Source organism: Euprymna scolopes, chromosome 7, assembly GCF_053919585.1.
Source record: "Euprymna scolopes isolate OS-2025 chromosome 7, ASM5391958v1, whole genome shotgun sequence".
Taxonomy (NCBI): Eukaryota; Metazoa; Mollusca; class Cephalopoda; order Sepiida; family Sepiolidae; genus Euprymna; species Euprymna scolopes.
In genome coordinates, this window is record NC_136488.1 from 127,906,520 (window position 1) to 127,927,973 (window position 21,454).

The following is a 21,454-nucleotide window of genomic DNA, read 5'->3' on the forward strand; positions in this document are numbered from 1 at the left end:
AACACAAGAAACATCCACCTAAAAATGAATATGTATGCCATTGTGGTTTCAGAGCACGCAGCAAAGCAGGGTTATCTGTTAATTCGAGAAGGCATCTTTGACCTACGAGCATATGAAAGTTCACCATCTGCGGAGGATTGTGCCGGACGTCTACAGGATTGTAATTACGCATGTGGTGTCACAGAGCTTGGAAGCTGCTGAAGATTGCATACTGAACCCTCATTCATCGTCTTCGATGAGAGAATCCACCATATATATATATATATATATATATATATATATATATATATATATATATATATATATATATATATATAATTATATATATCCTCTCTTTGGTATAGCATTGTCGTAAGTAATCTCACCCGCTACTTAATTGGATGAAAAATGCGAGGCTCGCTGTTTTGAATCAAGCTGTTTGAGCACTATAAAAGTGGTGGGCGAATGTTTCTTTAAAATAGACATTTTCGGGGATTGTTCACGAGCGCCGTTTCCGTGGGTCGATGAGTGGAACTGCCGACTATCAACGCAATGCTTCTAGGTTCAATCCTCGGCTTGGGAGAGGTGCAAGACGAACCGCACTGATGAGTTATGATACAACAAAGCAGTACTGCATGTGGATGACTACAAATATCTATCTATCTATCTATCTATATATATATATATATATATATATATATATATATATATAGAGAGAGAGAGAGAGAGAGAGAGAGAGAGAAAGAGAGAGAGAGAGAAAGAGAGAGAGAGAGATTTTTGTATTGAAATAAAATGTTATTAGGAGATGTATTTTACATCTTTCGTTATTTACTTTAACGGTTCCGAATATGAGATTAGAGCTATATTATTTATAGTTAATATAGTTAATAAGAGGTACATGTTATCATTTTTTGTCCCTTAGTTTTGGACGCTACTATATATATATATATATATATATATATATATATATATATATACATATGTATGTATATATATATACTAGTTTCATACCCGCCCCAAAACAGATCAAATCCGTTTTGCACCAATTCATGTCCCTTCGTAAAGATAAACAAAATGATACTAAACCTTCCAGATTTTTAATGAAACTTAATTATATGATTTTGATACAAGAGACTTAAAAATAAATTGAAATTCGATTATTTTTTTCTTAAACCACATAAATGTTCATTATGTAGAATAAAATTATGTTTCCTTAAAAACACTTTTATTCACAGAAATTATTGCTACTAACGTTAAGAACATATATTTTCATGAGACGAATATACATTTCTTTAGATAGAATTTATCTCACCATAATATATATCTATTATATTAAATCCTCGAAACAGTGTTTCATGGTAAACAACTGATGATCCCTTGAAAAATAAATTATTGGGACTATAGTAAATTCGAGAGCGAGTTGATGCAGTGATTGCTGGTGATTAAATAACTTACTGACTAGATGGTTTTCTAACGAATGATAAATATATTTTTTTGCATAGTTTTAAAGGTTAAAAACTTCAAAAGCCTATATATATATAAAAACTTCAAAAGCCTATATATATATATATATATATATGTATATATATATATATATATGTATATATATATATATATATATATATATATTCCGCTCTTTTCCAACTTTACAACATGTCAACATTCCAACTACTTATTGCTGACGCTCTTCAGATCTAGAGACGAAAACAGTTTGAATCTCAAAGAATTAAGTTTAACCTCTGACACATGAATATATAAAAAAAAACTATTATTTGCATGATAATTTGAATTTAGTCACGTGACTTTTACAGATTGAAATTTTGCTCTATTTGCCAATATGATAACATACACAGAATGAACTGTTTTGCCAACCCGAGGAAATCTAGTTAATAAAAGCTACGGTTGAAAGATGTCTCGCTGTGTAGCTGTATGTTTTGCTAGATACAACTTTTATTACATATATAAAAAAAAATCTACTTTTATTGAGCACTCTTATGCAAAAGCAGTAAAAGTTCTTCTGGAGTTTAATCTGCGCATTTAAACTTCAACTATATATATATATATATATATATATATATGTATATATGTATGTGTGTGTGTGTGTGTGTATACATATATATGTGTGTGGTGTTTGTGTATGTAATTTTGAGGTATTTATTATTCAGAGGTAAGGTAACCAGTGAAGTATAACGAGGTTTATACAAGAGTGCTCAATACCTCACTAGAGCAAGGTATACTTTTTATTTGTTTTCACATTAGTAGTAATATATTGCCACACAGTGATGAGCATGTTTCAATTAGCTAGTTTTTAGAAACTGGAGACCTCATCAGTCGATCTTGCTTACAAGCAATATCGCCTGATGAGGTCTCTAGTTTCAAAAAACTAGCTGATCCAAACATGCCTTACGTACGTTATTGTTTATGTAAAAGCAAGTAATATATATTTATATATATATATATATATATATATATATATATATATATATATATATATATATATATATATATATATAAACACCCGTTTATTTATAAAAAAAATTTCGCGCTGTAGTTTTGGCTTCAAATGTATTTATACATGTCCTATTCTTCAAATTTCACTCAGCGCTTCTAACGGATAAAAAAAAAAAAAACTACCCAGATTTTCAAAATGCGGGACCACGCGTTACCTATCTGGCTTCATAAAAACCCCCGCAGTTAACAACATCACGTGGACTCTTCACGAACTATCTTCCACTACATTATGTCGAGGAAGTAGAGGAAAAAAAAAAGATTGACAAATGAGTCTTACACCGGAATATATTTATGTAAAAATAAACACCCGTTTATTTATAAAAAAAATTTCGCGTTGCAGTTTTGGCTTCAAATGTATTCATACATGTTTTATTCTTTATATATATATATATATATATATATATATATATATATATATATATATATATATATATATATATATATATATAAATTACAAGAGTTGTCCCCCTCTATAAATTTTCCTTTGGGGACATTTTAAGTCTGTTATACACTAGCATTGTTCATCTGTTAAGCATATGATCAATCGGAGACATATTGATGGGCGTTTTCTAGGAGACCCTATATATATATATATATATATATATATATATATATATATATATATATATATATAGGCTGTCCAAAAAGTCATTGAAATGTTCTGAACTTAAATAGATTCGTTTTATTGTTATATCTTTCTGTAATTTTAACACTATGTGAATAAGGAATTCTTTTAAAACTACAAAATTCAAACAATCTTTATCCTAGAAAAGGACTGTCTTTTAAATGTTGCTCATTTTCAGCTTCGTATATTTGTGCTTTTTCCAAAACATTATTCATGGCAGACAGCAGAATCTCTGGATTGAGATTTAACTCTCTTATTTCGTTCCTGATGTTTTCCTTCAATTCTTGCAAGGTTTGTAGTTTGTTTCGAATTGTGTCGTGTTACTTGGGCTACCTCTTACATAGAAACTGCCGTCGATAAGCACTTTTAGGGCTTGACCTTCACTCCTGATCTGAAATGGAACACGTAGATCAAGTCTGTTGCCTAGGTCGCTGGAAAGATGGTGGGATCCTTCTACCGCTCCAGAAGATATCTCACTACTGATGCAATTCTCTATAAAAGCCAAGTACGCCCAAGGATATGAAATACTGTTGCCATATCTGGGCAGGAGCTGCTAAAAACAGCCTATCCTGCCTTGACAGAGTACAAAATAGATTTCGTGGCTTAGTGGGGATGCCCTTTTCTCTTCCCTGCAACCTCTCTCCCACAGAAGAGACGTTGCAAGCCTATCTTTGTTTTATCGTTATTTCCATGACAGGTGCTCGTCTAAACTCCAATCTTTGCTTCCCCCCTCGCCAATCTTTTACGAAAAACACCCATCTAGCTGAATCCACTGCCAAAGACTTTCCCCACTCTTTATCTATGTTTAAATCAAAACGTAGATTCCATGAACAAAGCTTCTTTCTTAGAACTGCACGCCTGTGGAACTCTGTTCCGTCTGCCTGCTTCCCTCCTGACTACAACTTGGATGTCTTCAAGTCCAACATAAACAAATTCCTGATGAACCACCTTCTTAAGTAGACACTTTAAATATCCACACTAACGTACTGTACTTACAATAACCCTTATCCCTGAGTGGCTTCCGGGCCTTGATAAGTGGTGACCACCTTGTACAAAAAACAAAAACAATTGACCACTGATTTTGGTAAAACAAGTTTAGAACTTGCGCACGTTGTTCAATGTATTCATAATTAATTTCCCAAATACTATCTGTAAAATATCTGGAATAGAGAAAAGAATAATCATTAATCGTAAAATGATAAATATTTTTTAACCCTTCAGTGACTTTTTACCAACCTGTATGTAGCTTTATAAAACATTTCCAAATCACAGATATATATATATATATATATATATATATATATATATATATATATATATATATATATATATATATATATACACTTAATTTACGTTCATATTGTTTAAATTACTCCGTTTTACACATGTTTCATTGAATGGCACAAACCACACAAATCATCAGGGACTTATCATTAATTCATCAAAGTATAAAATGATGACCTAATGTAAAGTTTCTGATGATTTGTTCGGTTTATGCCATTAATGAAACATGTGTAAGACGCAATAACTCAAGCAATATGAATGTGAATTAAGTGTATACATCTGTGATTTTAAATGTTTAATACAGTTACATATGCTCTGAAAATGTAAGTCCATTTTTATTGAGGTCAATAAAGCGTTTAAATTTTAAGACAGCCTTAGTGATTATATACATTGTAAACGTATATTTGTTTAAAGAAAAACGCATATATATATATATATATATATATATATATATATATATGTGTGTGTGTGTGTGTGTGTATTAAGCCCGATGAATCCTAGCGTGGATAAAACGCAGAATATTCTGTAGCTTAGTTGCCATATATATTTTCTAACTTACTATCTAGCTCTACTTACGCATTGAGCACTGTTGAAGTAAATACTTGAAGTTCACGCATAAATTTATACTTTCGTATATTCATTTATGTGATTAAATGAAGTAGTCATATATATATATGTATATAAATATATATATTTGCTGAAATATATATATATATATATATATATATATAAATATATTTTCTTATTAAATAAAGTATCTTATTAATAAAAGTATCTGTTTATAGCTCTTATGCTACTTACTTTGTTTCTTTCCCTCCGTGTGTCTCTCTCACTCACTCACTCTCTCTCTCTCTCTCTCTCTCTCTCTCTCTCTCTCTATATATATATATATATATATATATATATATGTGTGTGTGTGTGTGTGTGTGTGTGTGTGTGTGTTGTCACATTTTTATCAATATTTTATAATCAAGAATTCAGGGCGGTGCAATAAATGCCTATTTCATCGATCAAAAGCAATAATATTGATATTTTTATTCGCTCTGTATTGCACCGTGATTAGGAGGTGTTTTTATTGGTTATTGGTTTCAGCAGAAAGTTCATCGGGACATGCACTTTCTCTTGAAATACGTATCCCGTGATCATATGTTCATCCGGGGTGGTACTAAGTGTACGAGCAATGTTCTGGATATCGTCGACCAAAATCAATAGCCGTTTGTATCGACACGAGTAAAATTTTAGGTATAGACTCATAGATTTTAAAACGATATATTGCAACCATTAAAGTACATTAATAGCAGAAAATACAAATAAAAAACAGCACTAGCAACCCATTACTAAGCCCTCAAAGGAAGAACGGTCACGAGTAGTTGAATGGAAAATATTAAGACAACTCATTTAATGTAAAAAATTAGAATATATACGGACAATATTACTTGGAAAGACATTTGGCATTCTAAAATGTAAAGATCCCCAAATCTATTAAACTATAGAAGTGAAATAGCAAACAACTGTATAAAAAACTAAGCTTTACTTTAGATTAAAAATACATGAGAAAAATAATGATTAATATTATTAAATAAAAAAATTAAGGTAATATAAGACCTGAAACACAAATAAAAAGCATTCCAATAGTTTTGTAATCGTAAAATAGAGTATACGGTTCCCTTTTACATTCAGAAGTAATAGATACTATAAGTAAGTGTATCTGAGTGAGAATCCATAATGAAGCAAGGATGTTTAAGTTGAGTTACAATGAAATGACAAAGACAACCGTAAAAAATGCGAGGTTGAGTACAGACAGGTGGTTTTTCGGAGTTTTTTTTTTTTTTAGTTTAGCCAAGGAATCTAATCAGTCTTATTATTTAAACTAAAGAATATATGGATTTTCCCAAAGGTTTTAGTAAAAGTGATGAAGTAACGTCAGCAGAAATTGAACCCAAAACGCAGAGCTCACAGTAAATGTTTGTAATCATTTTCATAGATATATGTAATGCATATGTTTATATATTTGTATGAGTACTGTAGATAACGCGATAACTATATTTAACATTTTACAGAAAATTATTGATTTACGCGAATAGGAAATTTTTTGAGGGTATGAAAAGGTCTATACTTACAATTAACCATTCCGTCAGGTCTGATACTCTAGAGGACACATCCTTTTTAAACATGGAACGCAGAGGTAGATCTGATATAAATTTACGGAAATATCCCAGTCAGCCATAATGTATCGATATACTGTACGATGGAGAGGTACGTCTGGGGACTTATTACATTTCATTTACATCGGAATTGATACAATAGAGTGGTCGGAAGATCCAAGTGGAGACAGAACGGAAACTGAACATAGTTCAGGGCAAGTTGCGAGAAAAAGATCTAGGAGATTCGTCGTCAGTGTCGGGCACACGGGTGGGTTAGTGAACAATCTAAGTGCGGTCACGAGCAATGGAGAAATCATGACAGAACCTCCCCTCATCATCGGTTCAGGATTCTGTTTGCTATTTGCCCAAACTGGTGGGAACCAAGCCACTGCTCAGCTACTTTGGACTTAACGGACTGAGCATACAACTCTCTTGCGTTCTTTATTACTTTCTTACAATGGTTGCTGGCAGTCCTGAAAGTGGCTTTAGTTTCCATACATCTATTACGTTGGAAGCAGTGGAAAAAGTGATTTCTGTGCGCAGTGGCAGCAGCGCATTCTGGAGAGAACCATGGCTGGCTGTTAGGTTTTTGCTGGAACTTTTTCGAGGGTATGAAACGGTCTATACCTACAATTAACCATTCCGTCAGGTCTGATACTATAGAGGGCACATCCTTTTTAAACATGGAATGCAGAGTTAGATCCGATATAAATGTACGGAAGCTTTCCCAGTCAGCCTTAGTGTATCGATATACTGTACGATAGAGAGGTATGTCTGGGGACTTATTACATTTCATTTTTATCTTAATTGATACAACAAAGTGGTCGGAAGATCCAAGAGGAGACAGAACAGAAACTGAACATAGTTCAGGGCAAGTTGTGAGAAATAGGTCTAGTAGACTCGCATACTGGCCATCATTGTCGGGCACACGGGTGGGTTCGTGAACAATCTGAGTGAGGTCATAAGCAATGGAGAAATCATTACAAAACCTCCCCTCATCATCGGTTTTATTTGAGAGGGTTAACCATTCTATATTGTGAAGATTGAAGTCTCCACAAACGTGAATTTTAGCTGAAGAATAAGCAGATAGGACGTGGTAAATTTTCTCAGATATGCTTTAAAGGATAGTAACTCCACTGTTGTGGGGGCGATAGAGAATAAATATAAATGCAGTAGTGTGAGCAAGTGCAACCCGGAAGCACATATAGGGTAAGTTAAGATTCTCTCTGGAGATGTTCCTACCATATAGAAAGTCATATTAAATATAGGCACATATTCCATACCTATGACGATCTTGGGAGTCAGATTTGGAAGTTAGAGTATTCTTTAATTAAGAACTTATCTAGGGAAATAGTCTGTCCAGTGCCAGTGTCTCTTGGAAATAATAGGTCTGCTTTAGTCTCCTGTAACTAGGTTTCACTCTCTGGGAAGTTAGAACGTAGACCCCTGATGTTGGAGAAGGAGACACGGTAGTGGGGGTCTACGTTAGCAGCTGGAGGTCCGGGCTTAATCGTATATTTTGTCTTGAAACATTTCATGATGTAGTTTATGGATTTGTGGACTAGGTCGACAGACTTGCTTGGAGCGGGATAGAGAGGGAAACTAAGAGAGAAAAAGAAACGAAGAAATTTTTTTTTGTAGCACATGATAAGGTAAAGCCGTAACTCACTAATATGGCATCGAGAGGCCCCACCATAATCTACTGCATGGTCCAGAATCCATTCACCAAATGGCAATACAGCAGTCTCAGTACTTTGCATCTGCTGATAGGACAGCCTCCTTAGTGGTTAATCCAAGGTTCGGGTCCCTGACTATCAGGCGGATAACGTCAGCCCAGATAAAACGTTTACGTCCAGCACTCTTACTAGTGACATGGCTACAAGAATAGACATAGAAACAGAAAATTTCCGACATCTCCGGCTACTGTTCGAGTAATATACTGCCAACCAAGAATACAGCATTTTCTTCTGCCTTTGTCAGAAAAATTACTCATCAAAGAATGAGGACTGAGGAACAAATAAAGAGAAGCGAGAGTAACGGGAGCTGCCGATAACGCATCCACAAGGTATTTAATTATTATAGAAAATAATTATATATATATATATATATATATATATATATATATCTTGTTAAATATTTTTATCCAAAACCTTTAATATATTAAAATAAATCAACAACTGGCAATGTACATATACCAATAAAAATTAAGTCAAAGTAAATTGACTCAAATATTAAGCTTCATGATTTCAGTTTGTGTAATCGAGCATTATAAAGCCAAAACAACAACAAAAAAAACATTTTTTGGACGTTATGTATTCTTCCTGAATGTTGTGTCCGAATAATGTCGAAACAATTGAAACTTACATGAAAAATATATATATTGCTAAAAAAACATCTTGTTGTTTTCTTTTGAAAACTTTATATATATATATATATATATATATATATATATATATATATATATGTATATGTATATATATATATATATTTGGCTCTACTAACTTATTGAGCACTTTTTATCCATGTTTTTATAACACATATACCTCTTAATATATATATATATATATATATATATATATATATATATATATCATTTGTTTTGTGACGTCATTATAATTGGTACTAATTATTTCTGGTAATTATATCAATCGCGTTACTTATACACATAAATTAATAAAAGCGCTGTTTAGTTATACACAGTATAATTTCTATTGATGTTAATAGTCTTTATTAAAAATAAAATATTCACTAGCAATTTGAAATGTACTATAAAAATAAATATAATAATAAACAAATAAAATGTACTATTAATATATAATTATAAAAATTACCAGCTTTTAATCGAATGCGAATTATAGTGCTTGTGTGCTATTATCCTCTGTAAGTGACATTGCGAGAGGCGTTATTTTCATGATATTCTGATTTTGATAAAGGGGGATAAATCGAAAAGATAATTTGTCTATTCTTAATCTTAAGTGGACTTAGATTTTGTTTTTGTTACGATGCATTTTTTTTTTATCAAAAGCAACAAATGATGATTTAAAGAATTTAATTATCGTTTTCGTGTTTCGGTGTTGGGCGTTATCGACTTTTTATTGGTGGTGCGTGCGTTGATAATGAATACATTCGCTTTACATTTATCTTAACATTTGAATTCATTAAAATCGTTTGAAGGATGCATAATATTTGCATCTAAATAAAATCAGCACAAAAATAAACTACTTAAAAAATTTAAAATAAAGCAGAACAAACCTTTTCTTCGATGAATTCCAAACATCTCTATCTATCTATCTATCTATCTATCTATCTATCTATCTATCTATCTATCTATCTATATAACTCTTTCTCTGTATGTCTGCATCTCTATATTTTACGCCTCCTTTTTTTCTCTCTACCTCTTTCGCATTCCCTCTATCTTGCGCCCTCTCTCTTTCCTCTCTCTATACTTCTCCGTCAATCTATCTATCTATCTATCTGTCTGTCTATCTATCTATCTATCTATCTATCTATCTATCTATCTATATTTCTATCTATCTATCATACGCCCCTCTGCCTTTCTACCTCTCTCTTTCTTTATTTTGTGTAAGTTGAAAGAAATATTGCTGTTTTTTAGTTGCCAAATATAGTTTGATAGAGTAGTTTGGTTTGACAGAGAGTTAAAATGGCAAATAATTGAGACTTGCAAATCATATAAACCAGGAGATAAATTTTGTGCACTATGTACAAAAGAGACCCTAAAAATTATAAAATATGAAGATATAAAAAATACAACCAAACTATTAAATTCAAGACAGGAGCTTATGACATGTAGTCATAAACGTTGGTTTAAATTTAATAAATATAAACCACCTTAAATCATTAAAAATTACTTATTAGTAAAAATAGATTACAATTTTTTTTAATAAATTAAGTTAGACTAATTATCTCCCTTACACCCTAAAATAAATAAAAGTAAAGAAAACATGACAATTATCTCCCCTTAAAATACGTAATAGTAATATTCTATATATATAAACCGTAGCGTCTTTAAATAAAAAATACGCTAACGGAAACAATTTATTGCACGAGCGTCCCCCCCTTTTTAAAATTCATCATTGAATAAGATAAAAAGCTATAGCAAACATCTTAATGACTATTTTAACCACAGTTCCTGATTTCAAAAAACGAAAAATTAAAAGGTAAATATCTCTATATATTTTTAAAGCAAATTTATTATGTAAATTCAAAAATATATATTTTTCTCTACTTATTTCTATCTCTAACCCATATTAATTTTCTTATAAATTTTAAATCCAGACCTTTTATTTCAATTTTTTCAGATTCATCTGCCTTACTTTTAATGCTAGGTTTATTTATGGTGTCTTTTAAATTTAATAAAAACCCTTAAAAATTTGCTGATGAGGAGACCTTGCTTATCAAAAATCTATATATAATTATTGTACATAACTTGATGTATACCACAATAAAAAGCATTGTTTTCCGAAACGATCGTACAGATAATTGATTTTGTTGTTGTTCCTTCTTATGAAACGGATTTTTAATTTAATTATAATTTTATTTTTAAATTTTAAATTATCAATCACATTACTTAATATTGTATTAGCTCTAGGACATTTAACTATCGAGCTTATTATATATCTAAATTACAACGAGCACTTTGTATTTCCTGTATTTTAATTAAACTAGTAATTTCACTGTTACATTAAAATACACTCAGCTCTTTAGACTATTGTTCTAATCTCCTTTAAATTATATATATATATATATATATATATATATATATATATATATATATATTACAAACCCTATACACTATAGTATCCCTCTATCAAGATATACAGGATTAGGTTTACTATTATTATTATTATTATTATTATTATTATTATTATTATTATTATTATTATTATTATTATTATTATTATTATCATCACCACCACAATAGTTATTAATATCATTATTATTATCATTAGTAGTAGTACTGTTGTTATTATCATTACCACTACCATTACTATGATTTTATCATTATTATTATCACTATTATTATTCTTATCCTTCTTCCTATTATAGCTATTGTTATTATTATTATTATTATTATTATTATTATTATTATTATTATTATTATTATTATTATTATTGTTGTTGTCGTTAATATTATTACTATTATTTTTAATATTATTGTTATTACTTTTATTATTGCTATCATTATTATTATTTTTAATATTATTGTTACTATTATTATTATTATTATCGTGATTATGACTATTATTATCACTATTATTATTGTCATTATCACTAATATATATGTGTACGTGTATGTGTGCATGTATGTATGGATAGGTATATGTATGTGTATATATATATGTACATATATGTATATGCATAAATATACCTATATTATTATTATTATTATTATTATTATTATTATTATTATTATTATTATTATTATTATTACTATTTCTGCTATTGTTGTTGTCATTTTTACTATCATTCAACTCCTCCTTTAAGCATTGCAATACATCTCATTTCAGTTTCATTTCCAACATTAAAAGTTATTAACCTCTGATTTCTCTAACTGGTATATCGAGCTTCCAATTTTTGTGATAGCTTTAATTTGGAAACAATGCTTACACTCTGCACCAAGCACTTACTGTATGTATGTATGTATGTATGTATGTATGTATGTATTTATGTATGTATGTATGTATGTATGTATGTATGTATGTATGTATTTATGTATGTATGTATGTATGTATGAGTATATATGTGCATATAGGAGTATGAATGGGTGTGAGAGAAGAAATAAAAAGAACGATCCGAATACTTTAATAAATTTTAATATGTTTGAACAAGAATAGAAAAAGTTAAGTAAATGATCAAAAGAATATCGTCCGTTTATTTAGTTATTTTGCTTCATTTTATTTATTTTTTTCAACATTGAATGTTTGTGTATATCAATTAACGAAATCTACAGGAGCGTTTAAAAACAATAAACGCGCGCGCGCGTGTGTGTGTGCGTGCGCACGTGCAGACAATCCGAGCAATAAATACATAAGTCCAAGGTTTTGGGAAAGACATTCTAATTCGCACCCACTTTGCTTATCATCTACACCTACTCATCAATCTCCAGCTGTATATGTGAACACGTCTATAAACGTGAGTGCGCGTATCCTGTGTATGTATATGTACGTGAAGAAGCATTTGTGGTAGTGCGCGAGTGTATATACATGTATGTTCACGTATACGAGTGTGTTAGTGGAGTGGCGTGGAGGGACTTGGTTTTGAATATAGGCCACACAAATTGCTGACCATTCCAAGTCGAAAATGCTGGAAGGGTCATATTCAGATAGATCTTTACTTTAATGACTATACCCGTGCCCCTTCCCCCCGCTGCTAACTCTGCCCACTCACTCATGTTTTCTATCATTCACACTGAGGAAGATCGAAGGATCGGTCGAAAATATGTGCTTTTGAAGGAAACATTCTTGTTTTTTTTCAAAGGACTTTTTGTATTCCTACACGTCAACACACAGGAAATAAATACAGAAAAGATATAAACATTCATATATTTTCCGTATTGATTTTTTATTCATATATATATATATATATATATATATATATATATATATATATATATATATATAGTTAGGAGATTTAGAGTCCCTATCCCTTTGCGGTTACCACCTGACGAAGGCCAGAGGAATAATTGGCTGAAACGTCGTGAAACAAAAACTAACAAGATGAGGATAATAGTCCGCAATAAATGAAAATTAATTAGCTTTTGTAGTATAATAAATCACCTAACGTAATGTAATATATATATATATATATATATATATATATATATATATATATATATATATATATACATTTTTTCTTTCTTTTTTACATGGGGGTCACCACTTATCAAGGCCTGAATGCCACTCAGGTATAAGGGTTATTGCGTGTACAGTAATCAATGAGATTGTATTGTAGTAATCATTAGTATTGGGGGTTTTGATAGAGTGTCTTACTTAAGAGGGCGGTTTGTCAGGAGTTTGTTTATGTTGGACTTGAAGACGTCCAAGTTGTAGTCAGGTGCGAAACAGGCAAGCGGCAGAGAGTTCCACTGGCGTGCAGTTCTAAGAAAGAAGCTTTGCTCATGGAATCTACGTTTGGATTTAGGCACAGATAAAGAGTGGGGAAAATTATTGACAGTAGTTTCAGCCAGACGGGTGTTTCTCGTGAAAGATTGGCAAGGGGGGGGGACGAGAGATTGGAGCTCAGATGAGCACCTACCATGGAAATATATCATTTCGTTTCATTCTCCTTTAAAATATGAATATAGAGTGCAATATAGTAATATGGGATGCTATAACACGTTTTAAGTAGAGAAAATAATAATGTTACATAGTAGAAATAGACTACAAAGAATTACTTATATTAAGAAACACACCTACCATAATCAATTCATGAAAAAGAAAAAAAAAAAAACAAAAAACAAAAAACACAAAAAACGGTAAACTTTTACGACTTGCTTTGATCGATATTACGAACCTATCGATGTGATTGATCTCGCATTCTAAATTTGAAATTATGAAATAGAAATGCGAAATTATTTTCATCGTCAAAGAGAAATACAAAGAAAAAATGTAACTAATTTTGTGAAACGTCCAAATAGCATTCTGAGGGAGAGAAGTAGAGAGAGAGAGAGAGAGAGAGAGAGAGAGAGAGAGGGGGAGGGAGCACGCATCATCGATCCAATGGATACCATGATAGACTGTGGAATAGATTATCGGATTTATTGTGCGATGCGGTTTGGTAAGGCATGAAACCAAAATTTCCTCCAGTAATTGAAAACATTTAAGTTATTAGAAGTGTTCACAACGTTTCTTACTCGTGGAAAAGAGTGCGGACACGCCTATTGCAGCAGTAACGGAAGTAACAGCCAAGACCAAGGCGCGTGCGAGGTGACGTCACAGCGAAGAAAAGAAAACAAATATATAAGAAAACAAAAACGTGGGTGAGAGCGACAGGAAAAGGCGCGTCCTTAACATGGCCGGACAAAGACAGATTATCATATGTTCGAGACGGCAGGGTCTTGTTAAGTAACAGAAGATTTTGGACACGATACAAAGTGTTATTCTGAAAAGTACTTGTAAATAAATGTCTGTTGTTTCAAACTAAAGCAAAAAAATCTTTCCTTGCCTTTGTTTTCGGTGCGACTGTCTTCATTCAACGTGTGGGTCCCGAGTATTAACATGTAAGCAATACGTTACACTCGACGCATGATCAAGCATGTATATGAATCGTTTAATTCGTTTTATTATATTGTGAACGCAGCAGGAGAACGTTTTCCTCCATTGGATTGGATTAATGATTCAGATTAAATTCCCAAAGTTTACGAATACAACAAAAGCACCTATTTGTGATTTTTTTTAAAAATGAAAGTCTTCTCTATTTATCAATAGTCAAAATAATAAAACAGAAAATTGGAATAATCTAATGTATATCATCTTAGCAAGGTCAGATAACTAGAACATTAATTAAATCATTTTAACAAGGGCAGATAATTGAAACAATAATTAAATAATCTTAGCAAGGGCAGATAACTAGAATGATAATAAAAGCATCTTAGCGTAAGGCAGATAAATAGAACGATAATTATATCATTTAGGACAGTCATCTAGAAAGATAATAAAATCATTGTAGCAAGGGCAGATAACTAAAAGAAAATTAAATCATCTAAGCAAGGGTAGATAACCAGAACGATAATTAAATCATTTTAACAAGGGCAGATAACTAGAACGATTATTAAATAATCTTTGCAGGGGCAGATAACTAGAACAATAATTATATATTTATTATAATGTAGATAACTAGAACGATAATTAAATCATTTTAACAAGGGCAGATAACTAGAACGATAATTAAATCATCTTAGCAGGGGCAGATAACTGGAACGATAATTATATATTTATTATAATGTAGATAACTAGAACGGTAATTAAATCATCTTAGCAAGGGCAGATAACTAGAACGATAATTAAATCATCTTAGCAGGGGCAGATAACTGGAACGATAATTATATATTTATTATAATGTAGATAACCAGAACGATTATTTAATCATCTTAGCAGGGGCAGATAACTGGAACGATAATTATATATTTATAATAATGTAGATAACTAGAACGATTATTAAATCATTTTAGCAAGGGCAGATAACTAGAACCATAATTAAATCATCTTAGCAGGGGCAGATAACTAGGACGATAATTATATATTTATAATAATGTAGATAACTAGAACGGTAATTAAATCATCTTAGCAAGGGCAGATAACTGGAGCGATAATTATATATTTATAATAATGTAGATAACTAGAACGGTAATAAAATCATTTTAGCAACGGCAGATAACTAGAACGATAATTAAATCATCTTAGCAGAGGCAAATAACTGGAGCGATAATTATATATTTATAATTATGTAGATAACTAGAACGGTAATTAAATCATCTTAGCAAGGGCAGATAACCAGAACGATAATTAAATTATCTTAGCAGGGGCAGATAACTAGAACGATAATTATATATTTATAATAATGTAGATGACTAGAACGATAATTAAATCATCTTAGCAAGGGCAGATAACTGGAGCGAATATTAAATCATCTTAACAAGGGCAGATAACTAGAACGATAATTTTTTTTACACAGGAATCACTACTTATCAAAGGCCAGAGGCCACTCTAAGATAATGGTTAATAGGTATACATTAGTCAATGTGATTATAGCGTAGTAAACAAGTAGTGGGAACTTTGTAAATTGGATTACTTAGGAGAGAGATTCCTCAAGGACTTATTTACACTGGACTTGAAGACAGTCAGATTGTAGTCAGCTGGAAAGCAGGCAATCGGAAGAGAGTTTATGAAATTTATATTTAGGTTTATCTTTAGATAAAGAGTGTGGGAAATTATTGATAATTGTTTTGGCTAGACAAGTGTTGTTCGTGAAAGTTTGGCGATGGGGGACCAGAGATTGAAACTGAGCTGAGCATTTTCCATGGCAAATAACTAGAATGATAATTAAATTATTTTAACAAGGGCAGATAACTAAAACAATGGCTAAGTAATCTTTACAGGGGCAAATATTGAGAAACAATTGCGAAATATTCTTATCAAGGGCAGATAACTAAAAACACTCTTCAGTCTTGACAGATAATAGATACCCATTATTAGGGTGCTTGCCCACGGAATTTTTGTGGCAAGATTTGCGCAATCTTCAACCACACATCTGTTATTTTCTGTATTTATCAACACTCAAAATAAGTCCAATGTAAACAATATATCACTACACCCAATGATACAGTGTAAACCGTAGCTGGAGAGAGAGAGAGAGAGAGAGAGAGAGAGAGAGAGAGAGAGAGAGAGAGAGAGAGAGAGAAGCCGCAAAGGTTATTTTGTAATAAAATAAATATTTTAGAAGCAGCTTTGTGTGTTTTTTTATCATGTTGCCAAGTGTATATATCGAGACAATGACAAGAGTTGATTTTTAGAAATTATATAGACTTAAAAACACCTTTGGCGACGTACCGTAGTGAATATGCAACATTGATAGACTTTAATCCCACAATGCAATTTGGCACGTGTGCGCATGTCTATAAATTTGCAGTCATTTCTAATTAATACATTTTACTGTTATGGCCATACTCAGCTCTTCTAACATTTCTTATCCGTTACTCTCTAATTGTTATCCTTCTCGCGGGAGCTTAATTCTCCATACCTTCCGGTCTCGTGTCACAATTTGCCGCAAGTCAGTAAAGACTAGAGTTCTAAATGTTGTAATTATTGCTTTCGTTATAAATTTATTTATGAACGATAGTTTAAAATTATGGGTTTGACACCTCTGATTGAAAATCAACTTATTAGTATCAGCATTGAACAAGACGTGTGAAAATATTCATTTCGTATTATCGGGTTCTGCGCATAACTCATATGCGCGGCGTGTGATTGGCAGAATTGAGGCGATAATTCATAGACACCGTCAACCTTAATAGCATTATAGACTTTAGGCAAGGTTGCATGCGCAAGTATTTTCAGGGATAAAAGTATCAATAGTTGATTAAGTTAAACATAATATAGCCTTGTTTACAGTGAAGCAAGGGTTGCGGAATCGTAACAATTTTTTATAAAACGGTTAAACGAAGGGAAACACGGCTCTTTTGTAATGTAGTCCGGGAACCAACACGTGGTAGTTCCCGTCGCAAATTTTACAAATAATTTTCTTTGTAACATCGACATTTATTTCCCTATTGTCCTGACTGTAACGTTAACCATGCGATCGTCTTCTCACATGATCTCAAACGTTTTCTACGTCTCAAACGTGATCGTTCTATTTTTTTTATAGTCTTTTTTTTCTTTACCGGTAATATCATTTCGCATACATTTGCATACGCCCGTCGCATTATGTAACATTTTCACATAAACGCGTAATTGTGCGCATGTCCGTTATCGCTAGTGCGCGATCAAGGAATACACTAATTAATAAAAGTTTTTTCCATACGTGTGCGGTCTTGTTTCATTCTTCGATTGTCGTTTTTACATGCATGTCGCCGTTTATCGGTATAGTGGCATCGTCTAGAAACTGTTGATCTGCTTTTTAACTTAGGCGAATAAGACTCATGTATGAAAACACAATATATACTTGTTGGCTTTCAAAGGTTTTATTGGGAAAAGAATGGTCATTCATTAGGGGAGAGATTAATATGCATTCTTTCGAAAAAATAAGCTAAAATTAATTCCTTCTTACTTTTTTTTAGCCTTTTCTTTTTACTTAGCCTTCAAAATGGTGGACGCACGATCAATCTCGAGGAAATATTCACTTAAATCCCTACATTGCCGGGCACAACTAGCCGCTTCTCCAAACCGGACTTTGTTCCGAACACGTGATGTAATTTCTATTTCATAACTCGACACTTACTTCTAGCACGTTTTGTCTAGGGAGTTAAGACTTGACTACTCTCGCCTCACTCACGCTAGCGTCATTAGTTCTATTTCCGTGTACGGGGAGGTTGTCGTAACATGTACTTAATGTAACCCTCGCCGAAATTAATACTACATGGTGAAACGATGAAATTGTTGCCATAAAAAATACCATACAATTCCATTTCTGTTTGATAAAAACCGATTTTATATCTCTTTTTTTTTGTTGCAGACCATCTATTAGTTAGTCAGTTAGATACAATTCTCAAGAGCGATAGGAGCCTTCTATCATGTCTAAAAGGGACACAATGCTTAACGGGCGAGATCGGAGATGCGCCGCATTACAATTCATGCTCTCTACCGAGCCAAGTTATGACAACAGGACCATTGCCAGCATTCTCAAAATGCATCACTGGATTGTCATGAATTACAGGGACGTACTCAGGTTGATGAATAAATGTCAGCTCTACATAGTCAAGTTACCTAACCTTATTTTTTTAATAAAAGTTTAAAATAAAGCTTTAGTCTTTTTTTTTAGGGCGATAACTTTATCCTCTCACCCTGTAGTTGACATAATCTCTACTTAATCGCATAAGATCCCAATATATAACACAATCATCAATCATGTATAGTAAGTTAAAATTCAGACTGACTAGAAACAATTTCGGGACAAACAAAGAAAGTCATTAATTTCGAAATTACCTAATTCTAGACAATTTGCATCATCAAGGCTTGAGAGTCAAGTCTGCCCTATTATTTAACACGTAGTTTAAAGAAGAAGAATACATGATTTCAGGCTTTCCAAGAATTTTAGTTAAAGTAATACAGTGTCCTGGACAGAACTCGAACTCAGTACCAGTATTGTATAGTTTCATCAGTAACCACTACACAACACCACTTACGTTAAAATGTGTTTAGTACTGCAAACAAAATCTTCGTTTAAACATACACAAATGTTATAACAGAGCGCGGATGCGCGTATGGCAACTGTATGCAAATTACCGAGCCGTGTGCGAGATGATGTCACAGCACAGAAAAAGATTATAAAAGGAACGTGTGCGCAGACTGAGTATCAAGTTAAAGACACGTGAGTAACGCCACAGCCGATACTAGAAGTCACGCGTGGCCGGAGAAAGTGAATTTGTTACAACCTAAAACAGCGAGTTGAATTTTTATCTTTTCTTATGTTCCTACAACGTGTTGGGTTCTACATATTAACGACTTCGCTACTATTTACTAGAACGATTCATCAACATTGATATTATTTTTTCAATGAAAATCGCTCCATACAAGGCATTAAGTCACTTGATGTAAAGAGCTAAAAATACCACTTGAAGGTAAAAAAAAAATAGACGACGATAAATGTTATATAGATAGATTCCAATTCATCAACCAGCAATCCTTTCACATTTGTCCAAAACATAACCCATGGAATGTGGGGACTAAAGAATAAAATAGGTTTGGTTTGGTTGTTTTGTTATTTAATCCCGAATCCAGTTATTTTAGCAAAACTATTCATGTTGCATTCAGTTATTTTGTAGGTTTTTATCTTCAAGCTTTTTGTATCTTCAATTGCTTGTTTGTAGTGTTTCGTTTGGTTGTTTATTAGTGGATTTTGTCGTCTGTTGCCTGCCCTACAGAACATGAATGAGTTTTGCAACGGGGGTTACAATATTAATGTTTAGTACATTTTAAGTTAGGAAACCAATCAAGTGGAGGGGGATAAAAAGAAAAAAGGGAAATGGAAAGAAGGAAAAGGGGGAATCGGTTGTTATTTTTGTTTTTGCAGAACATAATTAAGTTTTGCAAAAGGAAATAGAAAAACAAAAAGGAAACATGAGTTGGAACAATTACATTGAAGGCATTGCCAGGGCCGCCGCAAGAAAGGTAGGCTCTCTCTACCGTGCTAGAAAACTACTAACACCCGAAAGTATCCTGTACCTCTATAAGGCCACCATTCGCCCATGTATGGAGTATTGCTGCCACATCTGGGCTGGTGCATCTGCTACTAGTCTCTCGCTCCTTGACAAGGTTCAAAAGAGAGTCGCAAACCTGATAGGCCCTGAACTGGCATCTAAGCTTCAGCCTCTGTCCCATCGACGAAATGTTGCATCCCTCTGCCTTTTCTACAAGTATTTTAGTGGTGAATGCTCTGACGAACTGCAATCACTTGTGCCCCCACGACGCGAGCACCCTCGACAAACCCGACAGGCTACTAGATCCCACCCCCACACTGTAGAGGTCCCTAGATGTAAAAGATCTTTTTACTCCAATAGTTTCTTCCCCAGAACCGCAAGACTCTGGAATTCCATTCCAGGTCCCTGCTTCCCCAACAGTACTGACATGCAGAAGTTCAAGTGTAACGTGAACCGACACCTTGCTGCCCAAATCCGTACATAGTACCCCAGTAGTTGTTGCCCCTGATAGTAGCCCCCTACACCAAAGTGGCAATTTGCCTTGTTTGGGGTGAAAATGTAATAAAAAAAAAAAAAAAAAGCATCAATGTTAGGTGCATTTCATCTCAGGAAGCCAATATTTTCAGACAGCCCGATCTGGTAGCACCAGAAAGAATAAAATAAGGGAACCGAGAGTTACAATGCTGCTGAAAGGAAGCATTCTACTCTACATAAATACATGTTTTTAAACAATTTCACAAAATAAATGATACTCAATTAATAAAGGGAATGATAAGGCATTATGTGCTCACCGGGCAACAATCCAGTGTGTATTTGCACATAAGAAAGCGGATGTAGGGAAGAGAAGATGATATCTCTCACTAGATGTCGGAGTTCGTTTCAAATACCAGTATTTCTCTTCTTATGCCGCAACTGTTTCTAGTTGATCTTTTTACCACAGGGATTAATCAGAGCTGAAGGTATACAGGTAATTGCGCAACACATTCTTCGCTATAAATTCCCAAGAAGGTGTTTTAACACTAGTTATCTAGTGTCTAT

General features: G+C 32.8%; 1 protein-coding gene across 2 annotated transcripts in view; it reads right to left on the reverse strand.

Annotated features, from left to right (window-relative positions):
• LOC145279938 (sarcoplasmic calcium-binding proteins I, III, and IV-like) overlaps positions 1-21,454 on the reverse strand; it is a 462,235-nt gene that overhangs the window by 42,775 nt on the left and 398,006 nt on the right. The window lies entirely within an intron of this gene.